This window comes from Panicum virgatum, chromosome 7K (genome assembly GCF_016808335.1).
Source record: "Panicum virgatum strain AP13 chromosome 7K, P.virgatum_v5, whole genome shotgun sequence".
NCBI lineage: Eukaryota > Viridiplantae > Streptophyta > Magnoliopsida > Poales > Poaceae > Panicum > Panicum virgatum.
Genome location: NC_053142.1, coordinates 45,778,752 through 45,796,411, shown reverse-complemented (window position 1 = coordinate 45,796,411; position 17,660 = coordinate 45,778,752). Strand labels below are relative to the sequence as shown.

At 37.9% G+C, this 17,660-nt stretch overlaps 1 pseudogene; it reads right to left on the bottom strand.

The window, feature by feature from the left end:
- Positions 1–361: 361 nt before the first annotated feature.
- On the bottom strand, positions 362–14,020 carry LOC120641651 (annotated as a pseudogene).
- Between the last annotated feature and the right edge of the window lie 3,640 nt (positions 14,021–17,660).

The window sequence follows — 17,660 nt, the reverse complement described above, 5'->3', positions numbered from 1 at the left end:
ATTGACGTGTAGACAGACCCAAAATGTTTATAGATGATTTGTCATGAGAAAACTATAATCATATTCCATTCATTTTTTCCTAAGTCATACTTCCCCAAATTTGATAAGCTTAACAAAAAAATATACGGTACTTACCATATCAAATTATTTTTACTGATGAACCATAAAATATCTTGATAATGCATTATTGCCATAGATGTTAATATGTATTTTTTTTAAAATATAACAATTTTTTCTACTAGAAGCCATCTCAACGTCATAACACAACCTACGTTTTGGATCAGACAGGGTATACAGCAGTACGTAACACGTTAGACCATATCTTTGTATTCATGAACATTTGGTCCAACTTGTCGCGATGTACGATAAATGTTGTATATACACACACCTACGCAAATATCCGATAAGGCATAAGAATAGTAAAACAGAAGCAGAAGGCATAACCAACACATTGTCTGAATCGTCGTAAGCCAGTGAAAAGTTCTAAGCAAGGAAGCAACGACATAATTCTTCAGTACATCCGAGCAAGGCAAGCTTAATAGAAACTATTCTCTACGGTTATAGGCTACACCAGCTCACTTCTTCCCGCGTTTAGACTTCTTTGATTTCTTCTTGTTCTTCTTTTGCGCCTTCTTTTTCGAAGTTGAGCAGGTCACGGTTGCTTCTTCTTTGGCCGGTTCCACCATCTCTTCTCCTCCTGTGTCAGGTTCATTATCTGAGCATCCACTCCATTCATCATCCCCAGTTGCTTCTTCTTTGGCCGGTTCCACCATCTCTTCTCCTCCTGTGTCAGGTTCATTATCTGAGCATCCACTCCATTCATCATCCCCGTCCGTGTGGAACTGAACAGCAGGTGCTACTTCCTTCCTTCTGTCAGATTCTTTTCGGGAAGCTTTCTCAGAACGCAGAAAACTGATGACTTTCTGCAGTTTTTTCTCGCCATCATTCCACATTGAATAAAGGTCCTCAACGGTCAGATTAGCTCTCTTCTTCCTGTAATGACACAGCAGTTTGAATTGTCAAATGTGAATACCAACATTCAGATGTACTAATGCAAAGATACATACTCCAGCACTACTGCCTATTCTCAAATCTCAAAGTAAATATTGAAACGATGGAAATAACCTACAGTTTCAAGATGCATTCATTATTGATTTGCAGGTAGCCTATTTTCATAACTATGTATATTGCATGCATCAGGAGGATGTTAGCAGTAGAAGATTACACTAAAAGAAATCCAATAAGAGGAATTGCTGCACCTCAATACACCAGTGATATTTCATAAATGCTGAAATAGTGAAATACACCACCATTTGCTTACCAGATAGACTGATCTTCGAATTGATTGCAGATGTGCTTGACCTCTTCAAACAATTGACTATCTATATCTACTGGAGGACCTCTTTGCTCAAGCCAGGAAAGAACACTTTTAAGGAATATGATAATAATCCTTGCATCCTTCTACAAAAATTAGCATAAAATGTATAAACCTGACAGTTGATCAGCATTGCGACTAAATGCACAGCTATCAAATGAACCATTTATCAACTCACCTGAACATGCATGAAGACTTGAAATGACTCGAACTTCTCCCAAAAGCAAATGTTCTCATCACTCAAATGCATTTCAATTCTATTCTCTACCTTATTATCTCGTACTCCTACGGTAGGGAAACAAGTAACCTTGCAGGTTTTTATTTCATCTTGCATGGTAGATTCCTGCTCTTGACAAAGAAGTGTCATTACTTTTTCAACATCACTCAAATCCGCAAGGCTAATGATATGAGCATTCAGGTTTCGACTGATTAGCTGGCGTTTGGGTGAACCAAGAACCACCATGTGATTTCCAATTGCTGCAAGGGCATCACCAAATCTCAGAATAAAGTTGTCCTCTGTCTGAAACCTTAATTCCAAGCTATATACAATCTTCTTTGAGAATTCCGGAGGTAAATCCTCAAAAATTTCTTTTTGCTGAAGGAAAGCAGTGATATCATAGCAGTTCCCCAGTTTAGTAGTCAAAGTCACTAGATAAAGCAATATTACTAGTCTCAGAAGGACAGGGACATATGCACTGTTTGTTCTCCGAACCCAATCTTGAATCGCAAACTTGTTTGTCAAGAGATCCCAAATTGAGTGGAATATGAACTTCCCAGATGAGTATGCGACATGGCCCAGATCCGAATCCTGGCTAACTGGTCCAGAACCCAGGCATGTACCAAGGTATTCCTTGCTTGTACGGCACTTCAACATATTAATCAATAGAGATTTTGTGCAGAAAACACAACCATTCAGTATAAGATATGACCATGCTAAAAAACCAAGGCACTCCATGAGATTCACGAAGCATACAGGAGATACATAGTCTCTTTCAATCCTCCAGTTTGCGTTAAATGTAAATTCAAGAGCTAGTTTAAAGTTCATGATGAATGTGTATCTTCCATCACCATGGTCAAGAAATCTCTTCAAAGATTGAAAGAAATCTCCCCACTCTGAATCTCTGTCCAGGTATTGTTCAAGTCTTGAAGTTAGCATGTCCTCTGATCGTGCTGTGTACAGCATATACATGGTTATTCTCCCAAGATGCCCATGAGTGAGCTTCTGATTTTTTGGCCTAAGATACAAACCTAGGGAATCCACAATCAAACCGTATGCAGTAGGTGAGTCAAATACATACATAAAGCTCTTTCTCGTTTCATCCCTCCAGGCCAGGAACAGTATTTCAAAGAAGCAGCGTTCACAGTGAGTGAAGAGGTTTCTTAACTTTTTTGGATATTTTGGCACATTGAGCTCTGAGTCTTGTAGAAACCTTGCAATTACTACTATGATAGTGATAGTTCTCCACTGGGTATGAGATGATGTTAGCTCCAGAGAAGTTTCAACAAAACACTTCAACTTTTGGAGTACACTAAAGCCAACTGAAAAGAGCTCATTTACCAAATAAGTTTCAGCACACGACCTACACTGGACGGCATCCATCAAACATCTGTTGCCATCTCGCTCCAAATAACTCCTACCTGTGTTAGTAAGCCAACTTGAATCCATGTTAACGACCACATATCGGCTGTTACCATCTTTTCTCAACCCAAAATATTTAACACAAAGATCTTCACACATTGCTGCAGAAACATTTGATTTTGGATCCTCAAACTGATGAAGATGTGCTAGCACTTTGATTATAATTGAACTCCAGTGGTTCCAAACACAGGCTAGTGTTTCCAGTGATATCTGATTACAGGACAGCAAATCATGACAATACCGTTCATCTTCAGATCCTGGCTTTAACTCGAGGTTGTATCCAGAGGTTGGAGACTGAATATGAACATCAATAATGGATCGAGCAGAAATAAGTTCTATTAACAAGTTTCCACATTTTCTGCCTTCAAGCAAGTTGTAGGTTAAGGTGGCAAGGGATTTATGTGAATCTGACAATGCATCTGCTTCAAAGCAAGCAAAGAAGAAAAAGCTCTCAGATACTTTATTTGCCATCTCTTTCACTTTTAAGAGAAATTGTTCCTTTCCTGCAAAACTTTTTGGAGGCCATCCTCTACCATGTGTAGCCCATAAGGAATTTGCAGTGATGTAGAGGAGGAGAAGCTGTGTAGCATACTCAAACAACTCTGCCTTCTCAAGCATGTTTACTTCCAATAAGAAATCACCTTTAAGTTTTGCTATACCTGCAGCTTCAAGGAAATTACCCATTTCCATTTCTATACTCAGCAGTTCATCCAAAAGATTCCTAGAATTTAAGAATGCTCGAACATGATCCATAGAGTTGAAAGCCTTGACAAATGGCATCATGTGCTTAATATCCCCAAGTTCAAAATAGTATAAAGCACAATTTTCTAGAAATTTCTTTCCAACAATAGCAAACTCTGAGTTGAAATTCTCACACTGCTCCTTCTCCAGCTGCTGCAAGAATTGCAAGCCCTGATAAAATAATTTCCCTGTTGAGCAGCAATAGAAACACTTTGTATAACATTTAGCTTTGAAGTAAACTTCAGCTGCCTGTGACCAGCATTCAGACTTCTCAAAACAGTCACCAGCATCTTCAAGACTTGAAGTTCCACATTTTTCCATAAAGACCATTCCTATCCAAAATCGAAAATTATCATGTTAGTGTCTTTACAAATGTTTATTTAGTGTTGCTCTGGTGTGGCATAAAGCAATTTTGAAAAATAGCAAATTTACAAAAAGCTAGGGGAATAGAAACCATAGCAACTGATGTAAATGAAGCCTCACTAAATGGAAATAAAACAGATCTTTGAAATTTAGGGATCCTCTAGTGTTGGTATTAAAGAGCAGCACACTTATATATTTTCTTAATAATGGAAAATAGTTCTGGACAGGATATAATGAACCAACTGAAAAGTTATTTGACCATGGTCATGTTGATGAACAACTAGAAGACTTTGGAAATTGATCGCACCTGCTCTTTTGTAGTCACCTAATTTTTTGTAGCAAGTGGCAGCCTTCTCATGCATGTCAATAGACTCATAAATTTCTGATGCTTTTTGCAAGGAATCATGGCCCATCTCCAAATTTGTGATGATGACACGGTCAGCGGTCGCAAGAAGTCCAGCAGCTCTTGCCCACTTCTCTCTATATGCATCACCAGCCTTTTCAAAGCACATGGTAGCCATCTCGAATTGTCCCTCATTAAATAACTATAAATAAAAATGCACTTGTTACATGAACTTAAACTTTTTAAAGAAGTTCTGCAACATACTTGGAATAAGCATAAGAGAAAATAATACCCACACTCTTGAAATTAGGAAAAATTAGCCTCAAGATGTCAAACAAGTATTTTCACTAACCTTGGTACCCCGTAGCCTCCAATCATCAGCACTGCTCCCTGTCTGCATTGCTTGAATCAGTGAAGAATCGAGTAGTCTAACCTCCACGATGCACAACTTTTTCCAGTAGTCGAACATTGGTTGACAGTAATCATCGGTATTTTCACAGATCCACAATCTTTGCCTAGTTCGCGTAATTGCGACATAGAGCTGCTTCAGTTCTGAACATAGAAGATAGTGCTTGTTTCTATCAAAACCTGGATGAGATATCTCTTTAGATGATGTATAACATCTTTGTTTTTCATGTAATCATACACAACCCTCCATTTGTTACGTAATGGTGATGAACTGAAAAGGTTGTACAGCAGCACATCCTACAGAATATATTTTGGAAGGATTGATTATCCTCAAAGTTTAAGAAAGCATAATTTAAATGAAAATATATTCAAGAAAAACATTTGAGGCTTATACCTGGAATTCAAGGCCCTTACACTCAACTATAGTCAAGACAAGAGCTTGCTTACCAACAAGGTTAACAATTTGTTTCTTGGTAGCATCATCACGAACCAATATGACTTGCTCAGCACCAAACCCGTAATGATTATGTTCACTTTTGCTTTGTCCAAAAATAGTCATGATTGCATTCTCATCATTACCGGACTCGAGGAGAACAGGAGCTTCACCATACACAAGCCCAGTTTCTGGAATAAGCTTATCAACACATGACGGGAAGTAGTAGTACAAAAGGCTCATTATACTCTGAGCCACGCGAAGAACACCACAGTGCGTGCGAAAATTCTGACTGAGTTGGAACATATCAGTGAGACGAACTGCTCGGTTGCATGCTTCAGTCTCTGAGAGGAATGAGGTATAAAACAGTGAGCGGACATCTTCAAACCTGAAATCAATACCCTTTGCTATAGTTTGTGCTGTGTCACCAGCAAAAACAAAGCCTTCCTTGAAGTTTCTGCAAACATACTTAAGAATAGCTATCTGCGACATGCTAAGATCCTGCACCTCATCTATGTATATAAAATCCAGCAAGTCCCCTTTGAAACCTCCAGAAACTAGACGGCTGTGAAGACTATTGACAAAATCCGATAAATCAAATTCTCTAGCAGTGCGCTTCATATTCTCGTAATCAAGGAAAACATCATAAATCTTCTCTCGCATTTCACTGTTCAGAGATGAAAATCTTCTATCAGAGAGCATCACGTAATCAGGCCTTTTGAGTTTGCCATGCATGTTAGCTTTGTATCCACCCTTTATGTGAGAAATTATTTCCGTAAAAACAGTGGATGCATCAAGTTTCTTTGTGAGTTCTGCATTGAAATGAGGCCAATACGAAGCGGCAAACTTCTCAAAGGTGACTTCTTTGGATTCAATAAAAGCTTGCAAAACTCGAGATTTGGAATGACCTCTCTCAATACTAGACTTGAATTCTCCACAAAACATATCAAAAAATGAAGTTTGGCATGTTCCATCAAGCATCATCAAGAATTTACGGTATGTTATAATAAGAGGATAGTGCTCATTCAGTAGATCATTGAAATTATCTGGAACGTTTGTAAACTCTTCAAGGTCATCAAAGGCATCATGCATTTGAAGGATGTTAGGCTGGTCAGAGACATCACCAGCGCCAAATCTATAAAAGGTTGACATAAAAAAAATTAAATGAAGAACCTGACTGACATATACTGCATTATTTAGAGTATAATCTCAAAGGGGGAAACTACAGAGTGCAAATTACTTGGGGGACATGCAATTCCAACCAGAACAGCATTACCTTTGAAGCCTGTAAATGTGATTCTTTATAGCTGAACAAAGCTTTGGGCTTACAGTGATAAGGACTTGTTTTACAAAATTCTGTCTTTTGCTTGTGTCCTTCATTGGTAAAGTATTTTTGTGATCAGCCAAAGGTAAATCAACTTCACCCAAATCTAGTCCTTGGGATGCAATCAAGGACTGTTGCTCAATTTGATACAGTTTCATTGTCAAAACAGTGGTTTTCCCAGTGCCTGACCTCCCAAGAATAAAACTACTGAGTGGGAATCGAATTATCTCCTCCTCTTCATCAGTCAGTTCAAAGGGGATCTCAATTTCAGTCCCATCTGTTGCAGTAAGCAAATGTTTTGCCACACCAGATGATAGAGAGTAAAATTTCATCAGCAAGAAACTTTCACTAACTTTAGTATTCTCCAGAGCAAACGAGGTGTCCAGAAGATCATGATTTTCTTCATCGACTCTGCAATCCTTCTTATACCGAATAATATCATGTTCAGCATCCCAAATTATAGGAATTTCCAGTTTCCTACCATCCACATTAAAAATGAAGCAAATAAGAATAAACATGTTTGATGTAGTGTAAAAGGAGAGACAGTACAAGGGATGTTGAAATGAATTTTCTGGCCCATGTGGTTAGATATCATAACATGCAGGGTCCAAAAGGACTCAAATCATAAAAAGCAAACAAATCTCATAAGCACTCTAATCCGATTTTACGGTTAAGCAATTGCAACCCATTATACTAGTAGCTTCATGTTAAGAAATTTAAGTTCCACTGTTCGTGAAGAATCAAAACACAACGAAATTTAAAAACAGATTATAAACAGGTCAGGAAACAAGCATACCCCTCTGCCTGCACTCTTCTGCAGTGGTCGAGGTAATCATCTGTGTACATGGAAAAGATATTTTCGAGATGTTGAACAGTTCTAGCAACATGCTGGTGTGACAAAAGGTCCCATATTCTGATTATCTGGAAATATCTTTCGTTTTTCTCCAAATCAGTGCTCCAAACCAGATAAAGGTCCCTGATTTTGTATGCTTTTGCAAGCTGAAAAGTATCAGTCGCATCAAAGTTCTTTATTGTTGTCCGCCAACCACCACCAAGTTTGACTAGCTTTTGGAGTACCTCCCTCCTTAGCTGAGGAGATTTTAGTTTTGTGAAAGACTTTCTAAAGTTGTCACTTAGAATGACCTGTTCAGTTATTTAATACAAAAAAAAGTAAGAACCTCAGCAAAAAAATGACAAAGTTGGTAAGAACTGGATTTATATTTTTTTATATAAACAAGCTGGATCTCCCAATATATTCGTATGAAGGAACCATATAATTTACACATCACAATACAAAATAGCACGGATGGCCTAGTAAAAATTAAGGGCAAAGCACTTACAGTATGAAAGCCATATCTAATCCTAATATTCACAAAATAATGGTATATCATTTGTTTTTAAAAATGATGGAATCCATGAGGACAAGGGGATTCAAGTGGACACAGCTGTGGTTTGTAACTCAGGTATCAATGTTCAATGAACTTCAGTCTAACACCACATGATCAAATCAGCTTAGAGGCTAAGGAGATAACTCTGTTCATAGAGGTTGCATATTTATAATGATGTTCGATAGTTAATGAGTATTTAGGCTCAAGACTCAAGAGATCAAATAAATTCTCAGACATGTAAACTGTCGAGAAGTGTCAGCCGTTCAATATTGGCTAGGACATTGGTAAGTATAAACCATCAGTTACTTCATGTTAATGAAGCAGTTGAGCTGCACACAACCATTAGCGAAGATAGAGAATTTTAAAGAGTAGGTGAAAGTACAATCAAGGTCAAAGTGATTAAACATAACTGCTTACCTTCCATCTGGTATTGCTGAAAACTGCTGAGTCAGAATTAAGTAGATCATCCAGTTCATCAAGTTCATGTTTTACATGCAAAATCAACTTACAGATTGCTGTGTCATTACTGGCATTGAAAACACATTTACGGCTCTGCGCATCAGCAACAAGGTCTTTCCAGACTGTCCCACTTTTATACAATGTGTCGGCATTACCAAGGATCCAAAGACAGTGCCTGCATCACATAAAACATTCATTAGATACCTTATGGTTATCACCGACAGATGTACTTCCAAGTTTCAACAACAATGAAACAACAAATAGATGCACACCTTGCTCTAGTAAGAGCAACATTTGTTCTTTGGTTGTCAGCAAGAAATCCAACAACACCCCTCCTATTGGATCTAACTGTTGATAGTATAATTATATCATCCTCTTCTCCTTGGAAACCATCAACAGACTTGACCCTGACATGAAAGCCGTCACTCGTGTCATACTTTTTCCCAAGTCTATCTTTAATTGAAGCAACTTGAGAACTATACGGTGAAACTACACCGATGCTAATCCCTTGGCCTGTCTTTTTCCAAGCTGCATGAAAAAAGCAACAGATAAGATCACTGATTTTCCTCATGTGTCATTTTCTTGCACAGAACTAATGAGATTAAATTTTACGCAAACTAACTTGATAGCTCCTGTATCAGCCAATAATTTGTCAATTTCTCTAGCAGGAATATAATTTTCACAAACTAGAATTATAATTTTACTAGAATTGGTTTATGCATTGGCCAGTAACTCTAATATATAAAGCTCCATCGAACTTCACATTCTGAAAGATGAGGGTATACCCTTAATTGATTGTAAATTCGTAATACAGGAAATGTAAGGTTAATTATTGCCCTGGAAAATAAAAGAAATAGGAATACAACATAGGAAGTTAATTTTACTATACTGGAGTTATCCAGTTAAAATCTAGAAACATAATCACACATAAAAAAAATAGATTCTGTAACATTACAATGTTTAATAGTACGGTAGTTACATGCAGTTCTCAAATGTACAACTGAAGTTAAAGACTATATATAAGCTAATATGATGCAATGTTATGTTAGCCAAGTAACTTCATGTGCAAAAAGACTTTTAGATAAGATATCAGGGCTGTAGGAAGAATTTACAGCTTAGACGTACCTTTAAAGATGGTTTGAATCAAGTGCAAAACAACAGCAACTTCAACCAGGTTTCTCCAACTGTTTCCTGCACCCTCCTTTTCTTCCCTCCCGTCAGTGATGTTTATGAAAGTATAGCTACCAAAAGGAAGGCTGGTGTAATCCTTGTTGTATGAAAAAGAAAGAACATTTGGTCCATCTAAAATCTTCTTCTCATAAAATTGAGCATTTGGAAATAAGCTGATACATGGGTTCATGCGATATTGTATGTTCAGCAGATGCTTTTCAAAATTCAATACAATCAATCTCTCAAAAAGACTGATTCCGAATCCAGCTTCCTTGCACACCTACATATAAACAATGATATATATCAGAACAATGATCATCAAAATTGATGAGCAAGAGTAGAACAGGATGCTGATATAGCCTTTGGCTGAAACAAGTGTTGCAATATTTCAGCATAGGAAGGTCATATTAAAGGTACATACATAGCTGACCAAGGAACGAAAGTATACTACATAATAAGGATAAAAAGGGAAATTACTTGGCTTCTAACTAGTGGCCTTAGCTGGCAGTCATCCCCCACCAAAATGACATGTTTCAACCAACGTAAACGTAGTGGGATCAGCAATTCACATTCCCTGACTTGAGAAGCCTCATCAACAATTAACACATCAAGCGGAGCAATCTCCGCATTATGCAACCTGTAAGAACTAGAAGCAGTACAGAAAATAAGTGTTGCGTTACGCATGCAGTAGTTCTGAATCCAATTTCTGTCTCTCCCGGTTGGTAAATTAAGTGAACTCTGAAGATCTTTCAGCAATTTAAGGCATAAAGACCTTGATGCATCCAGTTCCTTCATAATAGAAGATGTTTGCTGTGCATAAAGAGAGATATCAGTTGACAGAAAACCGAAGGCCCTTTTGACAGCCTCATCAGTTAAATCTTGATAGCATAGAAGGGCATCAATTTTTTCCAGCAAACCCAACAGCGTAGTAATGTTGCTTATAACATCACATGAAAAGCACTTTCTTGGAAGGTGAGTCCACAAGGTCATCATGCATTTCTTTAGAGCTTTTGCTGCTGCATCAAATTGCTTCTTCAGGAAATCCAGAAAATATTCAGAATCACTGCTCTCATTATCCTCAAGAAGCATATCATATCGAGAACCACAATCCTCAAAAAAGGATATCATTGAAGCAATTATGTACCTCCATCCAGACAATGATGAAAAACACTCAACAAGTTTTTCCGCACGATAATCCAAGAAAACTTCCTGAAGCTCCTCAGTGATGTCCATCTTGTACTTGTTCCCTAATAACAATATGTCACCAAGAGAAAGAGGCAGACCATTTTTGTCAATCTGTTTGTTGAAATCCTTCAAATTTTGAAGGAAACGAGTGCAAACTCCAACAACAGCAACATTTGTGGGAGCACATGTAAGAGTTCTGCATTTCACACAAGCCAAAGCCCACAGAATAGCACTAACAGTCTTGGTCTTTCCAGTACCTGGTGGACCCCATATAAGTTTTGTGAGGTTCAGATGCCTACATTGCACTGCTGAGATGATAGATTCAACAGCATCTACTTGTGATTGATTAAGATTAACTGACAGCAATTGCTCGGCAAAAGAATCTGAACAGTCCTCATCCTTTTTAACACAGACCGCACAGACATCATCACCCTACAAAGAACCAACAAAGAGGAGGTCAGCTATAACATGGAAAGAAATTTAAGTACAAGTGGCAATACAAATTGTTAGGTGAACTCAAATGGCAACCATGCAATGCAGGTTACATACCATGTTGCTGGGGGCTAGAAGTGAATTGATTATTGTGAAATTGTTATTCATGCATGTGTCAAAGCAAAGGGCTTTCCATATCCGTAGGCTTGTCATTATATTAGTAAGAAATATTGCATGCCGGAGTTTATTTAAGTCTTCTTCTAAACCAATATCCTTTGCAACCTTCACTCTCAAGCCTTTCTGATATTCATCATTCATGGAAACTTCAGTAACCATTGCCAAGCAATATGTCAGACCATAGCGGTCTAAGTCCTCTGCAGCCTCAGGTTTCGTGCTAGACAAAATAAAGATGTCCCATTCCTAGCAGTATAGGTCTCGCTAGAAAAACCGGCACCATTATCCCAAAACTCCACATCCATAAAATACAGCCCTGATTTTCCTGCTGCCTCCATAGAAACTATTTTTGATGAGGGTGCTTCTGTGATGCTTTCAAGGCATGAGCATAGGTCAGATCTTGTTTCTTCAATCAGAGGTCCAATGAATGCTTTGAAGTAGTGGTCAAGTGAACTAAAGCTGGATGGAATTTTCTCGACCTGCGAAAAATCATTTGGTAAATGATAATGTCAAAACTACTCCATTTTTCAGTAACTGCAGCTACCCCTTTCACAGTTCAAAATTTGATTAGTTCCAAAATACAAGTCCATAAGGACATCAAATCGTCACCAACATGGCACTTTGACAAATAATATTTATTAAATTATTTAAACTGGAAAGGTTTATGTTAGAGCGCCCCACCTAGCCAACCCGACCATAAAACCCAGGTGTTATAGTGGGAAGGGTGGGGGCTTTTATCCATAGTCCATCATTCCCCCTACGGCGTGCGAGCCCGGCGTAGCCCGCAGCAGGTTCTAGTGCCCGGCGTAGCCCACAGCAGGTCTCAGCACACGAGAGGCGCAGGGGAAATCGCGCAGCGGAAATGCATGGCCGGATGGGTTCGAACCCGGGACCTCGGCTCTGGTACCATGTTAGCGCGCCCCACCTAGCCAACCCGACCATAAAACCCAGGTGTTACAGTGGGAGGGGTGGGGGCTTTTATCCATAGTCCATCAGTTTATATATGGAAGTATTTTTCATGATCAATCTAGTTACATCAACCTCATGTTAATATGTTATCAATCAATATGGTCTTTTTGGCTATCGACAGTCAAAGCTAAGAGAGACTTAGACAAACCTAAATGGCCAAATGGACCTATATTTGGGGTCATAGGCAGTATTTTCTTACCTGTAACTGTATAATTGGGATTTTGGGAAAAATGGAGATGGTACTTTTAGAATTGTCAGAAAGTTTTCATTGATACTATATGTTTCTAAACATGTACAGATATATTGCTTAGAAATAGGACAAAGTTTGAATAATTAAGCCAATGATTTCATAAAAAAATAATTAAGCCAATGGAAAGTTATTTAGGAGTATAACAGATGGGGTAACAGGCAAAAATTGTAAAAAGAGCTCATGGCAGCCATAACTTGAACAGGCAAAAATGGCATAGAATGTAACTTAATGCCAACAAAACAACCATCTGGTCAATTTCATTTAATGCAAAACTAAGCAATTATCAATAAAGGACATTGCCAGAATGAGTAGATAATCAGCATTACTAATTGTGGAATAAAATAAAAGCAGTATGATGTGCAGTTTCTAGCACCAGATTATATAGCATGTTTGTTCAACGTACTGAGTTACAACAGAACTTTAAGACTTAGCAGTCAATTACAGGTATTATCTAATCTCAAGCCTGAAACAGCCACAGGCTACTTACTCCAAACATCATAAAAGACCATGCTATTATGTGACAGATGCCACAGGACAACGCAAATGGTCATGCATCATGCATTGCACAGGACAAATCAATATCGTTCTTTTCAATCAGTAAAATACCCATCGTTTGGTGGCAAAGTCCACGAGATGAGTGCGAGAGCGTAAGAAGTTAGACAAGTTGTGTTAGTTAACTTAGTCAGTAGTTGCATCGCACCACCAACGTGCTACTTCTGAGCACGGTGCATCACCAGGGGTTTCTAACAAACTATTGGTCACACTAACGTTAATCATGCACATCTAATTTCCAAGCAACCAGCTGCTTCTATTCCCTAAAAAAAAGCCCTCAAAAAACAAAAAACAGCTGCTTCTATCACACTGACAGACCGCCAACAACTCGCCACAAGCAACCCATCCAAACCAGAAACAAATAGCCCCCTAGAAATCTGACCATAAATCGACCTCTAAATCACACTCATACTCATACACACACGCTACGCACGAACGCGAAAACTAACCACCCAAAAAAAATCACACAAACAAATCGCTCGAGTCGGCAACCGCCGTACAAGCAACCGCAACCAAGCGCGCCGGGCGAAGGATCGATCGAGCACCTGGCCCTTGTGGAGGTCGTCGTTCATGATCTCCGGCACCGACCAGGAGAGCACGATGTCGCCCAAATCCCTCTCCTCCGCCATTTCGCGGTCGCGTTGCTCCCTCATCTCTCTCTCGCTAGCTCGCCGGCTCTTCACCCGCTCGCCCGCATCCGGAGTCGCTCCGAGTCAAGGCGAAGGCAGACGCTGCTCAATGGAAAGCCGGAGCGGTTAGGGTTTTAATGCGGACGCGATCTTTTGCTTCTCGGAGAAGAAACGAGGCGTTCGTGGCCTCGGGGTTTGAGCCGCTTTTTGTGGGGGAAGGCGAGGGGCGCAGCGCAGTGAACCAGTGGTGGAAGACGTGGAGGCGTGACCGCGTGAGCACTGGAAGCGAAAAGGCACGGCCGAGATGGCCGATGCACAAGTTTGAATCCCACTCTTGTTTAGCCTGGTCTAATTGATTTCAAGACGGGATAGGATTGTTAGACAAGATAACCAAAGCATTTGGTTTGCGAAGGATAGTGAGTAGTGACCGTCCAAACCTACGTACTCCCTCTTCTCCCAAAAAAAAACTACGTACTCCCTCATATAAAAGAATGCAACTCTTGCGAAGAAGCCAAACAATTTTAAATTTAACCAAATGTATGCTAAATTTATTTTATAATATTAAATTAATTGCGTAATGTAGTTTATACTAAATCTTTTTGAAGATAATAATATTAGTAATTTAAAATTATTTGACTCCTCAAGAAGCAGAAAACGTGAGTTACACTTTTTTAGGACTGGATGCAAGAGGTTCAGTTTATTTGTATTAGTTCACAAGTCACAACTTGGGCTTTTAAATTGCATTTTTTTAATGGGACGGGAAACGTTGTTCGGTTTATTTGTAATGGTTCAAAACTTGGGCTCGAGCTGACCAAATAAACCGCTTTTGATCTAGTCAAATATGTTACAGTTGCTGTATTACGAGTCACATTACATTTTTTTAATAAAGCATAACCGGTCTCTGTATCCACTTGTGTTTTTAAATTTTTTAATAAGAATTTCAAAAACACAAGAAAGAAAACTCTAAAATAAAGAAAAACAAACTAGAAGACTAAATTTCAATTTTCTTTCTTATTCACGTTTCGGTCTTGTAAAGTGTTAACCCAGCGTCAAACCATCACATCGATCGTCTTTTTAGAAATTTGATGTATGAATCATCTGATACTGGTGAGATAACAAAGTCAGATGGAAGGGATCTCCGAGCCAACACTCCACGAAGAAAAACGACATCAAAATGTGGTTGCCGCTAGTCGGCAGAATTAGATTTTCACGTTACATTTATACAAACCCATCGACCTGATTCCTTGATTTCTCGTCGAATCAAGCATGGCTAAAGTTTTGCCCCAGGTAGGTTGTTGCACCGTGACTCTAGCTGTCCAGCATCAACTCCTTGCACTGATGAGAGAGTAAGGCTGTGTTCACTTCCCCAAATTCCTTCAAACTTTCCAAACTTTTCATCACATCGAAATATTAAATATAGCAAATGACTCATGCATGAAGTACTAAATGTTAAATGTAGGTAAATAAAAAAACTAATTGCACAGTTTTGATGTACGTTGCGAGACGAATCTTTTAAGCCTAGTTAGCCTATAATACGATAATATTTACCACAAACAAACGAAAAGTATTGCAGTGTGCTATAACATCCAATATAACTTTTCTACCAGATTTTCACGGATCTAAACACACCTAAAAAAATTCCAAAAAAAATCGGTGAAACTGTGAAAGCACGAGTCGGCTCTGTTTACCAAAAAAATTCCAAAAGTCACGTCAAATATTTGTAAACATGTACGGAGTACTAAATATAATTGAAAAAAATAATCAATTACACAGTCTAACTGATTACCACGAGATGAATATTTTAAATCTAATTAACTAGAAGGTGGCCCGCGCTAATAGCGCGGGTAGCTAGTTTTTTATTTAATTCTTTTTAAAAAAATTACATTGATAGAAGAGATGTATTTGGTAATTTATTTACCTCTCGTTTGGTCTTGTTGAATACTACTTGCAACTTTCTATGCATAGGAATTCATATCAATCATCAAAATTTATCTCACTGACATGTGGGGCTCACATGAGTCAAAGACATGTGGGTCACGATGGTATATATCTAATTTTGGGATCTTTTAGTGGAACAGATTCTATTTTTAAGTTGCTTTGTTATATATTATAGTTGCATATTTTAGTATTTTAACCTGCAAAATCTTAATTTGAGGACTGAATTTAATTTTGGGTCACCTAGAATACGGATGCATACTATACATATCTGTATTTATATGCCCACAGAATCGTGAATCTTTGTTGATCCACCATCAGATTAAGTTTGTATAACTGAAGGTGTTCAGGCAATATGCAACATTTATGCCTGCCTGCCTTTTCTATTCTCCTTTTTTCTAGTTTTCTTACCCATTCAACCTTGCTGCTTCTTTATCTTTTTCTATTCTCTTTCTCTATACTTTTTTAGAGGTATAAATCACATTTGTGTTCTGTGCCTAGTATTTTTTCATGTACTTATAGAGGATTAGACGGGGATAATAAAGTTAAGAATTATTTATGCTATTTGAGTCCTCACACGACTAAGTCCCTAATTTTTCCCAATGCTTTACTCTTTATCCCAGCGATTATTACTTGTATGGAACTATTTGTATGCCCACAGAATCATGAATCTTTGTTGACCACCATCAGATTAGTTTGTATAACTAAAGTTCTTCAGGAATATGCAACATTTATGATGATAATCCTTGTTTGGAGAAAGCATTGATTCTTCGGTGGATATTTCTCTCACATTGATTAGCATGCGTATTCATTGGCCCACACTGACAATCATAAAAGGTGCCGATGGTCTTGCAATAGATTGCAATATCTGAAAACTATGCGCATTGTCAATTTGTCATTATTGTATTGATTGAGTTCGACAATGATTTTGAGTAGAATCCAATGTGCTTCATGCATCTGTATGTACTGCAGGACGTTATTGAGACTCGAAAAGTTGTGATTTGGAATCTAGGGCTCAGACTATGGTGGCGCCGTAGTGCAGGGCTGTTCCGAAGATTTTTGAAAGCAATTATCTCTTTCTATAGTACAGACACAATACAACTATGGTCGCGCTTGTCACGCTTATGCTGCTGTCATTTTTTTTTGCATCTTTAAAGAGGGTTAATGCGAGACATAGATGGTAACAGTGAGTTTTTATGTCATGCGACCTCTATATTTAACTTTAGTTGGATACAAACATTTTTGGATAGTTTAGAATATTGCATCTTCACTAAATTAGACATGGACTCTGCCAATTTAGACAGGCTAGATCTTCATTAAATTCGAATGGTGTAAATTCTATAAACAAATACTATGTAGATCTTCATAATTGAGTATTGTTAACTTTATTTGGCATGAAACTCAAATTTGGGTATTTATTATTGCATTTCACCTATACTATTTATTTAGCTATTTTCCTTCTTAATATGCTTCTTAATAACTATACACATCAACAATAATTTTTTTATTCTAGTTCTTGCATTTGTCTATTTATTAGTCATACTCGATGCCAATTTTTATATTTTAATATTTAATTTAGCTATTCGGCTAATATCATTTTTTATCGAGTGCTAATGCTAATTTTTATAATTTTATAATTTCAAATTTGTATATTTAGTATCTTTGGTTAAGTCCTAATTTCCTTATTTTTAAATTCCGAATTAAGCTATTTACTAATCAAATTCAGCAAGGACAATTCCGAATTAAGCTATTTACTAATCAAATTCAGCAAGGACTCTTTGTCATGTCCTAATTTTTCTTAATATTTTAAATCCGAAATTAGCTATTTATTAATCATATTTAATATGGACTCTTGAGTTATATTGAACCGTTAGATCTTCATAAAATCTAA